The following is an 18,804-nucleotide window of genomic DNA, read 5'->3' on the forward strand; positions in this document are numbered from 1 at the left end:
ATGTTCTTTGAAGCATGAGTTTGACGTGACCCACATTTTCCACTTCCCCGAATGCTGAGTTTCAGAAATCCTGGCCGGACCCCGAAATGAATCGCGCACACATTCTGGTGAAGAAAAAAAAAAACCTTCTGAGTCATTTCCAAGACACACGGCAGCTGGGTCATCGTACAATATCGCACGTCACCCCTGCTGGTCCCAGGGTGGTGGGCAGGGTGACCGCAGCCGCTAAGCCCTGGGCTACGCGGGATTGCTCACTCTTACTCAGCGTATCTGCTTCGTCGTTGTACAGTAGTAAGCTCCACCTCAGCTCATCCTGTTTTCCAGCATCACTGCTTCTCAGAATCGGCACACAGGAGGCCTCAGCCCACGGCAGCTCTACTACTGTTTTGACTTGCCGCTGAGGAAGTGACTGGGTGAAGGTTTGTATTTGTTGTGCTGGATGCAAGCTCTGGTAAACCTGAGGGTGAAGGAAGAGGGGAGCTCATCGACTACAGGCTGCGAGCGCCGCAATGATAAGGCCGGCCTGAGGGCAGCACAGGCCACTGGCGGCTTCCAGAACCTTCCGCCTTTCCTCTCCGCCTCGTAGTGAAGATGCTGTTTAAATAGGAGCCAAGTTCACCTGCAGTTCCAGGTGTCCACATGCAGTAGAGGACATCTCTAAAGTCTACATACACCATCTTTAAATGGAGAGGGCCCCCCTCCCACTAAGACTAGTGCTGGTGAAAAGCGATCTTTGTGAAATGGGCGGAGGCGGAACCAGGGCAGTGGGCTGGAGTCTTCCTGCAGCTGCTGGGCTGGGACCCTTCAGACTGATGAGCGTTAATGACTTTACAGCTAAACAGCTTCTTCCGCGTGCCTGCCGCGCGGCACCACGCTTTCATCTTCTCGTTATCTACCCGTCGTCCCCAAACACCATGCCAGCTAAGTGCTCCCTTTTACTTGCAAATGTTATTGTTTTTAAATTGCGTTATTACGCTTAATCTCCTCTTGGCTGGGAGGCCGGGAGTCTGGATGCGTCTCTGAAGCCTTTAGCGGCTTTGCCCCCACGCACAGAGCCGTCACGCGCTCGGGCCCACACATACGCCCGTACACGCCCCCACAAAGACAGAGCCGCTCCACAGCATACATGCACACACATACCATACTTCTCACACACACGGATCAGTTACACTCACATACTCCAACGCTGTTGCACATAAACAAAAAAGATGTCTTTCTGGTCCGCTGATACGTGAATTTACCCGTATTGTACGCTCTGGGAGACAGTAGTAGGGACCTGATTTAGGACGATCCCAGTACAACTACAGACCTTCACAAGGATGGTGGCGCAGTGCCCGTAAAGGCCTTGTTACCCCGAATCTGCTCCTGGAGACAGGAAGCGACATGTGGGGCGTGATGTGATGGTTGGACGGGATACATTTACACCTGCTGTGACAGTAAAGGTGTGGCACAAGCGTGACTTTTAGCGCTCCAGCAGTTTAAGAGCCGGCCGTGTGTATAGGTGTGTCCTGCCTTCTGAATAACATGAAACAGCGGTTTTAGGATCACATAAAGCAGAGTCGAGGAGATAAAAACCAAAAGAGCATGCGAATCAGTTGCCGTGACTACGTGTTTTGGCAACGACAGTGATATTGATTTTACTCTGTGGCTGACATTCCGGGAGCCTGTGTGACGGGGGAAGCTGGGGGGGGTGGGTACCTGGAGGCAGATGCCTTTGCCTTTGTCCTGGGCGGCCCCCGTCACGCAGTGTGTGAGGGGACTGCCCACTCTGCAGGTGTTACTGCCTCAGCTGTCACTGATAAAGCCTCAGTTGGACACAATTCAGAGCTGCAAGTCGCTGAAGAAATAATTACAAATGAAATCCAATTAACACGCTGGGTTTCACATTTCACATTTGCTACGGAGAATAAACTCTTAATCAGGATTGAAGACAATTAGCATGAATAATCCCTTTCATTGAATTCAGGGGAATTCCTTCAGATTTAAAAATTCCCTGTTTCGTTGTGGTTGTGTGTCCCGTCAGGTATAGTATGGGAGATATGGGAGCATTATAATAATGTAATCCTTAGTGTTGTATTCCTCCTGTAATTCTGGTTTATATGTGTTCAGTGTATCTAGTTCGGTTTTAAATTTAAGGCACATACTATTGCTTCCTGAGGGAATGGTTTCGATAAGAAAAGTTGCTTCGTTAATTATTTTTCGATGATTTTTGTGGAGGCTGCAGCCAATGGGGCTCTCCCGGCCCTCTGCTCTCCCGGCCCTCTGCTCTCCCGGCCCTCTGCCCTCCCGGCCCTCTGCCCTCCCGGTCCTGTGCTCTTTCGGTCCTCTGGTCTTCTTGTCCTGTGCTCTCCCGGCCCTCTGCTCTCCCGGCCCTCTGCTCTCCCGGCCTTCTGCTCTCCCGGCCCTCTGCCCTCCCGGTCCTGTGCTCTTTCGGTCCTCTGGTCTTCTTGTCCTCTGCTCTCCCGGCCCTCTGCTCTCCTGGTCCTGTGCTCTTTCGGTCCTCTGGTCTTCTTGTCCTGTGCTCTCCCGGCCCTCTGCCCTCCCGGTCCTGTGCTCTTTCGGTCCTCTGATTTTCTTGTCCTGTGCTCTCCCGGCCCTCTGCTCTCCCGGTCCTGTGCTCTCCCGGTCCTGTGCGCTCCCCGCCCTCTGCTCTCCCGGTCCTCTGCTGTCCCGGTCCTGAGTTCTTTCAGTCCTCTGGTCTTCTTGTCCTGTGCTCTCCCGGTCCTCTGCTCTCCCGGCCTTCTGCTCTCCTGGTCCTCTGCTCTCCCGGCCCTCTTCTCTCCCGGTCCTCTGCTCTCCCGGTCCTCTGCTCTCCCGGTCCTGTGCTCATCCAGTCCTCTGGTGTTCTGGTCCTGTGCTCTCCTGGTCCTCTGCTGTCCCGGTCCTCTGCTCTCCCGGTCCTCTGCTCTCCCGGTCCTGTGCTCATCCAGTCCTCTGGTGTTCTGGTCCTGTGCTCTCCTGGTCCTCTGCTCTCCCGGTCCTCTGCTCCAGAGAAGCCCCCCAGCTTTCCCTATGTGCACGCTGGGTGGCTGTGCTGACCTGAGCAGAGGTCAGAGTCTACCTGCTAGTTATTTTTTCCAGCTCTGTGTCTGCGACAGCAGGTTTCTGGTGCTGTATGGGGGGAGCTGCGCTGGCGTGGGCGTCTGGTGTCGGAAGCGAGAGGGACAGGACCGCGCCTCCTTCCCGTCGGCAGATGCTTCTGAAAGTCGCGCGCCACCACCGCTGCCGTCTGGCCTTTCGCAGGCAGGGTGGGGATGAGATCGCGGTGATGAGCGGGATGTAGCAGTTCGCCCAGGGCACCAGCATCGTCTGGCTTCTGCACAAGCCCGGCTTACGGTTTGCACCACATCCAGCACGAAGCTCACCCCGCACTCTCAGCAAGATGCCCATTCTGTTATTTTCACTCCTGCTGCACACTTGAAGTCGGCCGCCCCACTTGTTCAGAGTTAGGGACTCGGCTCCCGAATCGCGAAGAGAATAGCAGAAAAGGACAGTGGCGATGCTCTGCTGCGATTAAGTGGAAATCCAGATTAGCAGGCTGGGAGCCCAGCGGGTCCATGCACTCCTGTGCTCGTCTCTCCCGCACGGTCACTTTATCATCGTAAAATAAAATGATGCAAATTTTTTTTTTTGAAAAAAAAAAAGCTCCTTCCTGAACGGAGTGCGACGCCAAGGCGTGGAAAAGCAAGCAAAAGAAGAAAAAAAAAGGCACACGCACACAGAAGGGAACCTTGAAGGGGTTTGGATCAAAGATCAATAAAGACGAAACAGACGTGAGGCTCTCTCTGCTGAGGCGTTCTACTCTGGAGTAAATACATGCATTTAAATCAGCCGCAAGGAGGCTTGGTAACAATGACAAACGACGCTGTATGTAATTTTTTTCTATTAACATAAAGTAATATAAACTGAAGGTTACTAGTCTATAGACAGAGTTAGTGGCTAATGTTCCATATCAGATGTGGACAATGTCAGGACTGAATACAGATTAGGGTGTGCCCTTCTCTCCCTGGGGGAATTAAGCTTTGACATGGAGTGGGCTGCCAAGTGTATTATTATATCTTGCTTGTGCCAGGTCTGTCTCACCTGAACTGTTAACCCCTCTGCTCTCCCAGAAGTCCCCTCTTGCGGACCCTCCCCCATCCAGCGTAACCCCACCGGAGATTCCTCTCCCCTGCCCTCCTCCCTGGGGCGAGTGTGATTTAAGCGCTGTACCATCCGGAGACCCAGGCCCGGACAGGGAGGAGGGTAAATGGAGGGCTTGTGGCGCTTTATTCTTACTGCAGTGCTTGCAGTGACGTCTAGCACGTTTTCCGCTCTAATACGGTGTGGAAACCGCGAGTGAAGAAACATCTGGAAGGCCGAGCCAGACCTGTTATGGACGTGGCTTTCGGAGCTGGCCCTTGGTGTGATTTCCTGCGTTTCAGCCGTCCTTGTTAATCAATATTGGTATTTTTCATGTTTTTGCGCTGTTATCTGTACAAAGTGCCCCCCACCTCCCCAACAGAAGTCAAGATGTCACATTCCCTGCTGTTTTCTCTTTTGGTTTGTATCTATTTACAGGCACCTCCCGTTGCCCTACAGATGACGAGGAGTTTTTCCTGCCATAGTCCTTTTTTGCTGCACAGATGCGTCTTGGAATAACCCCAGGTGATAGGCCTGCCACAGCTAAGGTCCAGCCTGCTTTTGAGTCTCACTGGCAAACTGTGCCTGGGACCTGACTGGGGCCCAAACCTCCAGGAGATGAATTTGCAAGTCTGTAGTGAAAGACAGTAATAAACTAAGAAAGCCAGTGCCAACGAAGTATTTGTCTTGAACATGACAATAGCCTTCTCACAAAGACAGCGAATGACCTATGACCTATTACCTTCACATAGCCTTTGTCGTCACATGTTTAGTGGTTCCATGTAGATTTGGATTTGTCTTGTTTCTTTACTATAGGGTTAACTTGGTCGCTCAGTGAGTACACCGCTAGGGTTGCAGGTTTGAATCCCACCCTTGAAATAGGAGCGTGGGGTTTGCTAGTTCTCCCTCTTTTATGTTCCGGATTCCTCCCACGATCGGAACACGTTAGATCATATGTGTACCGCTGTAGGCTTTTTTGCACCCTGTGCTGCTCGGCATGAGTTACAGGCTGCCTGTGACCCTGCTCTGGATTAGTTGTTATATGTAAACTAAGGACAAATCAAAAATAAGCCTATATTCTTGAAGATCATACATATGTCCATTAGTGGGAGAACAAGGTAAAAGGCCGAACAGGCTGGAATGGATTTGTGGAGACACAGAGAATGCATTTAGCAGATTTCAGACACCGTTGTAGCATCCAAAGATATCCCACTGTAGGCAGTTCACATGTTCAATTGCCACTGAGTTTATTTTATTAGTAGTGTTTTTTAACCTATGCAACTACTGCTTTGAAAGGTCTTCGTTTTTCCGGTCTTGGAATTCCGCAAAATATTTCTGCTCTGGGGTGACATTTATCTTTGTTAAAAACAAAAATAAGGCCTCCAAAACCATAAAGGAACTTGGGGACAAAGGAAGGAAACTCAGATACTTCCCAGGAACATAAAATCCTCGCATGATATTGCCAGTTCATGCTGAACATTTAAAGGCAGTTGACCTATGGAGGCATAGAAGAAACGATGTGAATACAACTGCATTTCTGCATTCTTTGATACCATATGAAGCCAGTGTGATTGAAACAATCCAATCAGAGTTTTCACAAGAACCTCCTTTGTTACATTTATGCTCCGGGTTGAGGAACATCTGATTTATCCCAGTTTTTGCACAAGTTTTGTTTGACAGCATCCAAGTACTATAAAAATATTTATTACTAAAAGGAGAGTTCTAATGAGAAGGGGAATTCAGTGATCTCTGTAGCCTGCTACATTTAAACTGCCACCTTTACCTGCCAAAATTCACTGGTGTAGAGTTTCAGTTTTGGACTCCAGTGTATCCCACTAAAGGACGTTTCTGTGCGTCTGCCCTATTGTGCATCCTAGAGTCGATGTTTTGTTGGAAGTGGCTGGCAGTTTCGCCCGTTGACACATCTGCTCCATCCTGTGGCTTCACATGGAGAACGAGTGTGAACCGTTTTGGAAAGGGAACTTTGTGGGAAACTAAGCAAGTGATATTATCTGTGCAACAAGAGTGACCGTGAATTGTTGTGGTTGAAGGTTGCAAAATTCTGCATCTCAATTGAAATGAAAATTCATGGCTTCCATGAAACAGGGCAGCCCGGCTCCAGGCCTCGGAGGTGTGGACTACCATCAAGTCGCGAGTTGATTCATCTCTGTCTACAGTTCAGATACTGGTTTAGCTTATCTTGTCCCTGTTGAGCCATGTGTGACATCTTAGATTAGATATGGAGACACGGCATTGACGTCATCGCCCGAGCAGAGCTCTGGAGACCCCAGTTTGTTTGCCTCGCCTGTCTTGTCAGCGCCTTCGTTTTCCTTCTGGTTTCCTTTCTGACAGGATGACATGTATAGGGGTGACGTTCAGACAGTGTTCAGGGCTTTTATCTGCTGGAAAATACAAATAGATAAAAGTAAGTTCCTGTGTCTTGATAAAATATCAGGGAGTGCTGGGGGTTTGTGATTCAGCATTGCATAACTTAAGAGAACCTGCTGGATTTTAATGGACTCGTTGGAAATGCCCGCCCAGTAGATATCAAGATCAGTCTGTGGGAATGTGGCAAGCTGGACAGAGACCTTCTGAGCAGAACTTAAAACTGGCCACGTTCTGAGCTTCTCTTCTGGGTGCCGTGAAGTTAGAAGCACCGGCAGGCTGTTAGCTGCTAAGTGGGTAGTTACAGCTCACTCGTGTCCAGGGAAATGGAGAGCAAATGTGTTTAGTGGGCAGTGAGGAGTCACCTACCCAGGGCTTGGCCAATCGCTGTTTCAGACTTCGCGAGATTGTCCTCCTCACTGCTCTTTGAATCGGATCCATTTTCTTGGGAGTCTTTCAGGTCAATCTTGCTGCGCAGATATAGAATGTGTTATGATGCTGAAAAGAAAAGTTTTACAAAGGAATACATTACGATGTATTCGAGATTATTACGACAAGCTTGTTATGAATCATCTTGCAGTTTTATTTTAAGATTCTTTCATGGAACACCTTTTGGACGCATTTCGTTGCCTTTTCGGGACTTGCAGACCTGTGCTGCTCTTGAAACCTGATCCTAAACTCTTGTGCCTTATTAAATTAAGACACGGTTGTGGTTTTGAACCTTAGATTTCAAGCATATGCAGTTTATACTGATCGATCCCTTAAAACTGGGTCTCTCGTGTTTTATTTCGTATCCTAATCTCTCTTGTAACTGTCCATCTTCGACGCTCTTTTCCACAAGTGAGCTTGGCGCTTCTGACAGGCAGCGTGACCCGCGTGTATTCCCCTCTGTCCAATGAAAAACAACCCTGAGTAGCCAGCAGGAAGATGTCAGCATTCCTGGATGCTTCTGGCAGGAAGCGGGACCGCTAAGGGCCCAGCGGGGAGACGTTTCCCCCGCGTTTCCACCCGGCTTCAGGCATGTGTAGACAAATAGCAACGGAACGGCCATAAATACGGCAGATAATGGGTTCTTCATGCGAGCCGCGCGCTCCGTCCCCGGTGTGGTGATGCCGCGTGCCTCACCAGCCGTCTTGTTGGGGCGGCTCATTGTCGCTGTCATATCGGGAAGCAGAGAATCGCACGTCTTATCCCTTTTCTCATTCCGCGTCGGCTGTCCAAATCCCAGCGACATCTGACGTGTTAAAATCCTCGGTGCAGTTAAATGCTCCGTCGGCCAGGGATGGGAGCGTGTCCCCATGTAATATGTGGTTCCGAACAAGGACTAGATTTGGCAAATCTTCAGATCTCTGGAAATCTAAACCAGACCGTAGTTCCATTCTGTCCCATTTCTCAGCTGCGGATTCAATTACTTTGACCGTTCCGAGCGAGGTCTTCCTTGTTATTACCGTTCTAGTGCAACACTGAACACACGTCTCTATAACAAAAGCCGAAAAGGCCTGAATCGCTGTTTTATAAGCAGGGCGTTGCATCATCTCCTGTTACGTTCGGTGCCTTGACAGTCAAAATATTACATATGTGTTTGGAAGAATGACGTTCATTTTTGCTCGGCTTGAATTTATAAATAAAAGTAACCTGACCTGTAGATCGTTGTGGGAAGGGAAAAGTGCTTTTAACGAGGGGCCGTTTTTATGATGTTTAACAGTAACCAGCATGTCTCCAGCAGCCAGGTCCTGACCTCCTGTGTCTTGGGTTACTTCAGCGTGGTCGGCGTTTGGTGCCGGGGTTCTCTGCAGCATTACTGCACGTGTTCTTGCTGTCTGTGATGCTGTGTGGCAGGTGTTATGGGTGGAGCACCTACAGAGCAACCTGTGCTCTACCCCCCCCCTTGCAACCTCTCCCCGGCCCACCCCCCCTGCTGCACCGTAGCACCCGGAGCAGCCTGAGACGACAGACAGCTGATATGCAAGCTAAGCTATCATGTCAGTGAGCTGTCAGATAGGGAAAGCTGTGGTTACTGTGGATAGGCGTGGAGGCTCTGTGCCCCCCTGGCTTGGCCTCATTGCACACATGGTGGACACTGTCCGGCCCGGCCGACCCTGCCTGTGGGGGTGTTATCAGCTGCACGCCTGCCGTCACATCCACCGCTCAATTAGTGGGTGTGCTAACCTTGCAACAACTGGGTGACATCCTCATTTTTCATCCGCTTGCTCTCTCCTGGACAGCGCCCTCTGCGCAGCGCAGGAGGTGAAGAGGTGACTGCGTGTCACCCAGGAAAGAGACTAATGCAGTCTGGGAGTCGTAGGATTTTTAACCGGTGTCCCTCCCGCCTTCAGCCTGCTCCTGGTAGCAGAGAACTTGCCCAAATGTGTCCCTTGGAGGGTGCAGGTGTGCCTTCACCTTTGGGGTGGGTGGGGGGAGGGTCGGGACTCAGCAGTAATAATAGACTCAATATCCAAGACTGTGGGACACTGCGGATGACAGCCATGCGTGTTTCAGACGTAGGAATCGCTGTGCTTCGATGACATGGACGCAAGGCAAATATCACTCGGTCGCCTCTGAGTTGCAAAATCTGATACAGCTTTTAATATTTTAGCTCTTTCTAAAACATGCATCTCCTGGGTGTTTTTAAATAACCCGGCATTCAGAAGTTCAATAATTTGCCCTTCGACACGTTTACGTGTCATGACCTCAGATTAGATTATGCATGTACTCTCCTGTGCGGCAGCTCGGAATTTCAGCTGTGATTTTTGTTTGTTTTCAGTGACTGAGAGAGTCGGGGTGAATCACACCAAGGAAACCCTTCGGAAGGCATTTAAAAAATAAATAAATAACGCGGAATAGCAAAACAAAGGGCAGCGGGTGATGCTGTTTGCGTACTCGGCATGTATATTTATAAGCGGGGATCCTTATTGAGTCCTGGGTAGGGAACGGCCCATCCTGGCCTGTGCATTACAATAAGAGGCGTGGAGGCCTGCTCCGCTCTCTCCGGGAGGAGACGTGCTCATTAAAGAAACATTAAAGGCAGCATGCTCTCCTTTATTGAGATCTCCTCCTGATGCTGTTTGGCTGCCTCTCCATGCACTGGCCCCTACCTGATGCTGTTCCCTGTTTGATCTGCCTCTGTCCTCTTCCTCCTTGGGAAAAACGTGCCTTTTCCATGAAGAGCATCCCTTTTGGTTTTTTTTTTAAGGCCAAGCTTGGAGCTTCTTGTTAGCTCTGCACAGATTAAGGGGTCTGCTATCTGAGACCCCGCCCCCTTTTTTGTCCCAGGTCCCTGGCATAGTCCACTGATGGTTGGATACCTTGTTTGATCTTCTCTTTCACTTGTGGCCAACAGGTGCTGTGCCATTTTCCCATCAAGGCTTCCAGTCGCTCTTTAGAAGGCAAACAGAGTTAAACCTGTGCACCCATGGTGTGTGAGTTATCCTGTGTCCAAGCCTGCATTCTGGGCAAGACAAAGCAGGGTGTATCAAAGAAGATGTGAGGACCTCTATGTTTTTGTTGCTGTCCTTTTCGGGATGAGCACTGTGAGTCTTGGGACGTCCCTTTGTTGCGGAGATGAGGTCTTTAGCAATGTGGCAGGACTTCCCATGTCCTGTCACTTTCGGTGTATTGATTGACAGAAAGTAGGGTCCCCAGTCACAAGAGGCCTTTGCCACTGAGGCCAGTCTCATTCCAGCAAATCAATCTCCATCCCTCACGTTCACACGCATTTTGCTCTGCCTGACGGAACCTCCCCTCATCCCCGCTACACCCCGGCAGCCCGGGCAGACCCGCAGATGATTAAATGGATGTAATGTATATGCTTCCTGTTTGGCTGTGGCACAGCGCGGCGCCTTCCTTTTCATCCCGGATGTCTCAGTTATCCATCATGTGGCGGCGTGATAAATGGCAGCTGCCGGACGCTTTGCTCACTGCGTCCCGGTGCCAGTGAGGAGCGGCGGGGCGGGGCGGGGGGGGGCTGAGCCGCAGCGAGGGAGGGAGGACCAGAGAGTGAGAGAGAGAGGAAGTTCCTCTATGGAGCAGAACTGGCACCCTTGACCCGGTAAGACCAGTGTTACATAACGGAAGAGCCTGAGGGTTGTCATGACGGGGACCTGGGTGACCTCGTCAAGGAATGCGATGCACAGATAATGGGGCTGTTCTATTGTCTTTTCTCTTGTAGTTTTTTAACTGTCCCATCGGATGTTTTTTTGTGTTTTCTTTCTTTCCCAGAATGGCAACTGTATACTGTGTGTTGCAAAAGGGGAGGGGGGTTTTAACCATTCTTCACTGTCTATTATAAATACAACTTTCACAATAGCTGTGCATGAATCTTTATAACAGTGACAACCTGTGGCTCGTGGGAGAAAGATATCGAACAGAAAATAACCACTCAGAAAATAAATACGTTGTAATATGATCAATAACGCATTATTTATGTTTGAAGTTCACTTTGTCTGGCTATGTGTAGTTTGACAAAAAAAAAAATACAGAAAAGGATTTAAAAATGGATGGAAAAGTGATCTTGGATTGTATTATGGATGGTGCGATGATGGCAGAGCAGTTTGTTTTCTCGTTTTTTTCACCCGAGTCAGACCCTGTCCTCCTTTAGCGTGCCTTTTCAAAAGAGAAACTAATGTGCGTCCTTTGCAGGGTGTGCCGGCGACAGTGGTGCACCTGATCTATCCCCGGGACAGTGATAGTGCAAGCTCAGCACCCCCCGCACACACCCACATCCCCCGGGCAGCTCTGCCGAGTGTCCCGGTCGTTTTGGGCCGCTAGGTGATTCCGAACGGAAGGTGCAGTGTAAGCAAAATCACCTTAAATCAGAGAAAACTGCCAGTTATCTTTTTCGTTGTAATAAGAATATAAATTGAGGCTGAATTTTATTATGAAAAATTGACCTTATCGGGCATGCCCCTTATCTGCCGACCAGACTCACTGATAAGGTTGCATCAGGTAAGGTGACAGATCTGATCAAATCCTCTTTTTGTAAGCGCTATATTTCAGCAAAACAATACCATTAATAATCCTGGCAGGCCTACTGCCACGTTGGTGCCTGCCCGCCCTTTCAGCAGGCGCGAGAGCGTGTTTAATGAGGCCCCGAACCCCGTTTGCAAAGCAGCCTGGCAAACTGCTTCTCCTCTCGCTTGTAGATGGGAATGTAAGTGTTTTAATAAAAGGTCTTTAATAAAAGGCTTAGTACGGAATATGGAAGGTCTACAGATGGATAAGCTTTTGATTCTCCGCTATCATGGCACCTTAATCTTGACAAACACTTCTGACGCAGCTCCAGCGCTTTTTAGAGCTTCTGAATCCCAAGGCCTGTGGCCTCCGGCAGCCGGAGATCAGTGTGGTCGGGAGTGAAGGGAAGCGCCGAGCTCGAAGTTCATACCTCCAGCCAGGGGGCGCTGTGGAGCGCCTCACTCGCATGACACCGATTCCCACATTTTCTCTATCCTCGGGGGTGTCGAACGGTTAGAAGCATTTTGAATGGCCACATCGTTCGCAGCACTGATTTTATTTAGAGACCAGCAGTTCCCCACTGCACCTTTTTGTGTCCCCCGCCACCCCCACAGCGTGGGAACATAGACAGTGTCCTGAGTGCGAGCTAGCAGCAGGGTCCTGTGCCGTCATGCAGGCTGGGGGAGGTGGGCCGGCTGCAGCGCCCGCTGCTGCTTTTCTGTTCCTTTGCCGGAGCTCTTGCGTGAGGCCAGGGAGGTGGCCAGGAGGGCTGCCCAGAGGTGTGCCTGGCTGGCAGGTGGCATTAAACGAGACCATCTGCAAGCCTGCGCCCTGTCAGGCAGCAGAGTGCGCCGGAGAACCGTGGGTGGCCCCAGCATCCGGCGGAGCGCGGCTGGGCACTGCTGTAAGGCTGGTTTCATGGGCTCACGGTTAAATGTGCGGGACCTGCGGCCCCTCCTCCAGCCTCGTGGTGTCCTTTGGTTTTCAAGTTCATATAAAGAAAGGCCACACACCAAACTGTTCCTGCAAAAACTGGAAGACAGCATTTCCCAGCCGTAGGGGGTCCCGGCTCTTTGGACCTGTGCCGATACTGCAGCCGCGGCTCTGTAGCCGTGTTCCTCTCATTTCCCATGTTTATCTTTCAGCTTGCTAACATTTCGACGGAGCCTGCCTTCGGAACTGCTCCTCTTTTCGCTTTCATCGTTAGTTATTGGACTGTCGTTTTATTTCAGATTTTTATGTTCTTCTTCTTCCCTCCTCTGACTGCTTTCATAATATGGTCACAGTGGATCCCATGTGCCTGAATAATATCGTATTTATATGTAACGTTATGATTGTGCCTTGTTTCTCCTGTAGAGGTCAGGTTTATCCGCTCCAGAAATTAATCAGACATACACCCATAACCCCAGGGGCACCCAGAAGTACACACACACACACACACACACACACACACACACACACACACACACGCACACACACACACGCACACATCCTTATCTAGCCGATGGTCTGTGTGGATGGAAGTTGGTACATTGCTTTTCTGAATATTACCGGGTAAAAATAACCAAAGAAGAGAATTTATGATCTTTATATAGAAATGTAAGGAACGAGAGAATGGAAGGATATTTTGAGTGCAGCCTAGTTTGATGGCGACATATAATAGGTGCTTGGAGATGGGTTTGGGAATTTACTCCCAGTAGGCCCCCCTGGGATGGCCGTCCTTTGTCACCCTCCTCCGCCTTTGAATAAGGGGGCTTCTGTCAGTGTGAGATGGTGTGGCTCTCCCCCGCATGCTTGTCCATAGCAGGACACGCACACACTGGGTGTCAAGACTGCAAGAAAAAGTCTCCTCAACTCAGGCAGGGCATGCAAACTCACACAGGACAGCGGCAGGATCTGAACCCCCAGGCTTTCAGGCAACAGCGCTGCCCACTGAGCCGCCACAATCTTATGTGTTTAACCAAACGAGATCTTAATTATGACACTGGAGCTTGTAGAGTTCTGTGGTGATAGAGGTTAAGGTTCTGTACTCTTTCTTCCTCCCGTCGCTTTGTGGAAAAATGCAGCTTGTATCAAAGTTGAATATTCATAAAACAATTGGTGCTGGAGTGATGTTAGTTGGAAATGTAAAATGTCCACGGGGGAGCCTTCCTTGCAGGGGATATTCCTTACATCTGAAACTTCAAGGGCACCCTTTAATTTAAAGATCTACTATAAATGATTAATTTAATATCTATGAATATTTTAAATCTCTTGATAAATGATTATGTATGCTATTAAGGACTACATAGATCTGCTGATCAGGAGGGCTGGTTTTGGGAGACTGTGCGCACGGTGTGTCAGATATCTTAGGCTGCTTTTTGAGAATCTGAATTATGTTTGTGTTTGACAGTTAGCGGCGTGTCAGTCTGCTAAGCCTGTCAGGGTGTGGTACTGAATGTAACTGCATTCAAATGCCATCCCTCCCTCACAGAGCTGCCGGGGACTTGAGTCGAGCTGACAGTAAATGTATATAAATGTAGCCAAATGGCCTTTTGCTTTCTGGGGAATTTGCAGTGCCTCTACCAGTGGCTTCCTTGTATTAAAGATAATATCAGATAGGTCTTCTTAAAAGTGTTTTGAAATGCTTCTTTAGGTTGATATTCATGCCTTAGGCCATATGTTTACTATTAGAGTAATAGATTTGTCCTGGAGCAGTGTCTGTGCTCATCTCCTATCTGCTAGATGCCCGCCATGCCCCAGGAACAGCAAGAGGACCAGCAGTTTGAAGAGGCAGTGCTGTCAGACCAATCGGAAGCACGTTGTATGTCAAGTATACATGAAATAGCTGAAATAGATCTGAGCAATTTATTAAAACAGGTTTGACCTACAAAGGATATACAAGCACTTCAATGATTAAAACCCAAAGTACTAAATAATAAATTAGAAGAATTTGTTAGTCGTCTTCTTGAAACTAGCTTGCCGATGTTTCTCCTTATCGTAGCGTGTGTCTAATCAGGACTGAAAACGGAGTACACAGCATGGGTAGAGATGAGAGGATCGTCCTTTTCCCTTTCATTTCAGGACAATTACATTTAATTTTAGTCATGAGTAACCAGATAGCTAACCTGATCCCATGTTTGAAGGATTTTGCATGGCACCATGGGTAATGGGAAGTGAGGGGTACTCTGCCGGTCCTCCTGAGACCGCCCGCGGTAGGAATAGCAGAGCAATCTGTTCACTCAGTTTCTCAAAGTCACTCTGCAAGAAGTGAAAAGGTGAGAATCACTTGCTGACATTACAGCAAAGGGTTCAGCGCATCCCTTATGCGTGCAGGCCAGTGCATTACGGCATCCCATACATATCCAGTACAGTTTTATTTGTCTTTATTTCACAGTTTGCATTTATTTTTCATCACGAACCTTGTGGAGTCTGGGATGACTGCTCGTGACATTCGAGAGCCTCTTGGTTGATACGCAGTGTGGTAACAACCTGTTACCTCGTGGGAACATGATTTTTCGCCCGCAGAAGTATAACTTCAATTTTATAAATAATAAAAAAAAAAATCTGTGAATGCGATCAAAAAAAAATAAAAATGCCTGAAGTCTTGTGTTTTGTTTCGTTTATAAGGTTGTTATAATTGGGATTAGGGTTTTTTGCCCATAGAAATGAATGGAGAGTCCCCACAGAGATATGAATACATGGACTGTGTGCGGATGTAAGTGTGTGTGTGGTGGTATGTGTGCCAGGGCTTGTGGCCAGGAAATGTTAGCTCTCAGATACAGCATGGTGTAGCAATCAAGCAATTACGGCGGAACAAATGACCACATTACTCAACAATATTTACCGTTTCATCTCCTGGGTAATACACAGCAGAGCTCTCTTATTTTCTTCTGTGGTAAATATTTTTTTCACCACAGCTGTATTGTAGCGGTTGGCAAGATGTGTTTGTAGTACAGCATCGAGAAACTAGCTGCTGAATACGGGTACAAAGTGACAAGAGTGGTACCCCTTGTGGAAGGAGGCCAATATAGAAATAGGCCAAGATAAAAATGGGGAGGTGAGACGGTTGGAGGGGTTAGAGAAGCTGGTGTCCAGGTCCTGCGTGACTATTTAGCTACGTTTGGCCCATTGTCACTGTCTGCAGTTTTCCCAAGTTTGATCAGTTGGATTATATCAATATATATTTTTTTTTTGTCAAGTGGGTGGCGGTGCTGTTGGGGGTTGGGGGTGGGTGGGTGATTTTGGGATAAATGAAATGGAGAGCTGTGGAAGACTTGGATGATGTAGACATAGCACTTAGACAGGGCCCATTGAAGTCTCTGAATGGCTGTGTGGCTTGGGAGTGGAGCTCAATACCATCTGAAACCTTTTAACTCTCTCAAATGAGATTTAGGTGCCCTTCAGGAGCTTGGGGCTATTCATCTCCCCCATTGTTGCCATTGAAAAGAGCTGTCTTTTACTTCACTACTGTAAGCAATACAACGTCTATTAGATTACACTGTGGGCCCCCTCGCTTTCGAATAAGTTCAGTTGGTACGTCTGCCATTGTTGTTGACGACTGGTGGAAGTGGCGCACAGAATGGGGGTCTGTTTTTAACTAGAGCTGCTATTTGTTGTCAGTTTGTGATAAACGAATGTATGACAGACAGGGTATAGCTACAGGGGAACGGCGTGGTCTGTTAGCTGTCCTGGTAAACTGTGTGCATTATTGCTCTGTATCAACACATATTTTCTATTTATTGGATGGTTGGATGGTCAGTAGGGAGGGGTAGTTCCCTGAACTGACATGTGTGATGTTGGATGTTCAGGCACTCGAATGCCTGCCTTCTTTTAACGTTCAGGCATTTTGCTCCTCTGTGCTGCATCATCCTCCCTGTGGCCTGATGCGGACGCCTCATGCTGTGTCATGCGAAATGCATATATTATTTGCACCCTGGAAGCATCTTGTCCTGCGCCTTTTGATTCTGGTTCGGTCTGGTACAGTGTCCTTCCCTTGTGATACTCTTCATCTGCACTAGTGTCTCTGTGAAGCTGTGATCAATGCCTTTGTGTTGATCTACTGATCAGGTTAAGGGCTCATTGAACCTGCAGGCTTCGGAGATCCTGTACCTTCTCTGGTTAGCAGGATTAACTTTAAAAACCTGCTTCCGTCGGCAGGATGGCATTTTTCTCGATTATTTTTGCGGCTTTTTCTTGCATTTAGAACAAACCCCACTATGTGTCATTCTCTATCTGTAAGTACTGTTCTCCTGACACGTGTCACACGTGCAGGAAATATCCTGTTAAAGGAAGATAGGAAGGTGTTCTGTGTATAAGTGATTTCTCCTGGAGGATGTGGCTGTGCTTCTGAGCTTGTCTGCTTGATTCTGTCTGTCTCTCGGGAGCTGCCCTGTGACAGTGTGCCGTAGCTGGAAGTGATCTGTGCCGCTGCCTTCTTTAACAAACACCCCCTCCATCTGAGAGCTGTGTTCACCGAAGACAACACAGGTTAGGATTGTGCTTGTATCTCTAATATATGTGTTGGGGTTTTTTTTTAACTCATTAAAAACTGTTTTTCTTTTTTCTTTTTGTTAAATATCGGTGGGGGTGGTTTTAATTACGTCTGAGAAAAATCTAGTGGCCTTTGACACCACATAGAGAAGACTGATGTTTGAACATCTGAGCTGCAATCATGCAGCCTATCTTTATTAATATTTAATTTTTTATTCATAATGTTGGAAGGATGGACCGTTGGCCAGCTTGATGTGGGCAGTACGAACTCCGTTGCACCTTTTTGATTTGGGTGCTGTTACGTCACGCAGCATATGCGGCAAAGAGGCACTGAATGACACGCTTCTACTCACCTATTAACTTTGGATTTATAAACGTTAAAGTTTTTCCTTGGGGGTTTTGCGTTGGTGTTAAGGGTTGCAGTTAGGTGCTGTTGCAGTATGGTTTATGGTATTGGTTAGTGGTAGATATGCGGTTCTTCGGAGACCTAGATACCTGCATGCCGTCCCACATAGTAGCAAGATGTAGATGCACGATTGCTATACTGTCAAGCAAAGTAATTATGTGCGAAACCTCCGCCTCATTCAGTCATTTCATTCTACCTAATTCCTTTTCCTCAAAACTGACTCTTTATGCTGTGAATCGCTGTTATCAGTGTCCTGATCACACCCCGCCCCCCCCCCCCCACTTTTAAAGTTTCACGTCCCCCGAACATGTCAGCCGTGGCGAGCACATGAGATGGGTGTGAGATGCAGCGTCTGCGGGCTGGTTCGCCGCGGTGCAGTGCGGGGTAGGACACCGGGGTCTCATCGGCTTTGCTGCGCTGCTGTGGGTTTTTTTTTTTGAATAACAGTCAATAGCAATATGATTATACTCACATGGCCTTTATAAATTATTAAAAGCAGGGCCCCGTTTTAGTGACTGGTTGATTTCAAATTAAATTCTGTGTCAATAATTAATGCGACGGATTAATCTGTAAGCACCTTTGGATGTCAAGTGTTGGCCGTGCATATGGAACATTTCACTCCATACTGACTTGGAGCTGCTCCTTGTGACGAACATGGAGTTTGGAGTCTCATGATTCCCCAGGACAGGCACTGAGGGCATCTGTGGAAGATTCACTCCAACCTGTCGTGGTGTCATGTGCCGTTGCACCTTATTTGCTGCAAGCTCAATAAAAAGCAGAGCGGCCTGACTATCCGTATAGGTTCTGGGTGGCCTGACCTATGCGAAGAGATTTGCTGCTTTATCTGTTGTCTAGGCGAGTGATCTACAGTAAAGTGGGAGAAGTGATTTGGTGCTGAGATGTGATATTAGCCCACAGAGATTTGACACGCATGTACGGTTTCAAATGTAATCCGGTCCTTATCTGCTAGCCACAGGGGTTTCTCACCTACTGCTCAACACGCCTGTTTGCTGTGTGTCAGGCTGGTAGTTAAAGACTCTGACTTGTGATGAGTCTCAGAGGTTCGAATTACCTGACAGGAGCTGTAGGTTCCGAGCTGAGAGAAGCACCTTGCTCCTACTGCAACTAATATTCAGCTGTCCATATGGGTTATAGAGCTACTTTGCTACATTTCCAGTCAGTGCTCTGTCGAACCCAAAAAACTGCTTTCCATAAGACCATGAAGGCCTGTTCAAAGGCAATAAACACCTGTATAAACTTCCTGAGTATGTCATACCTGCTCTGTCACAGCGTACCTCCTGCTTTGCTGGCCATATGGCTCTCCCTCAGAGTTCAAAGGTGTATTTGAAGAGTTCTATTCAGTAGAGAAGAATACTGAGAAAACCTGCAAGCAATGTACCAAAAAAGAAGACTACTGATTTACATGGTCAAGAAGACCATTAAGCAAGAGGGTTGAGAGAACTGCCCAG

This window comes from Brienomyrus brachyistius, chromosome 11, assembly GCF_023856365.1.
Source record: "Brienomyrus brachyistius isolate T26 chromosome 11, BBRACH_0.4, whole genome shotgun sequence".
Classification (NCBI taxonomy): Eukaryota; Metazoa; Chordata; class Actinopteri; order Osteoglossiformes; family Mormyridae; genus Brienomyrus; species Brienomyrus brachyistius.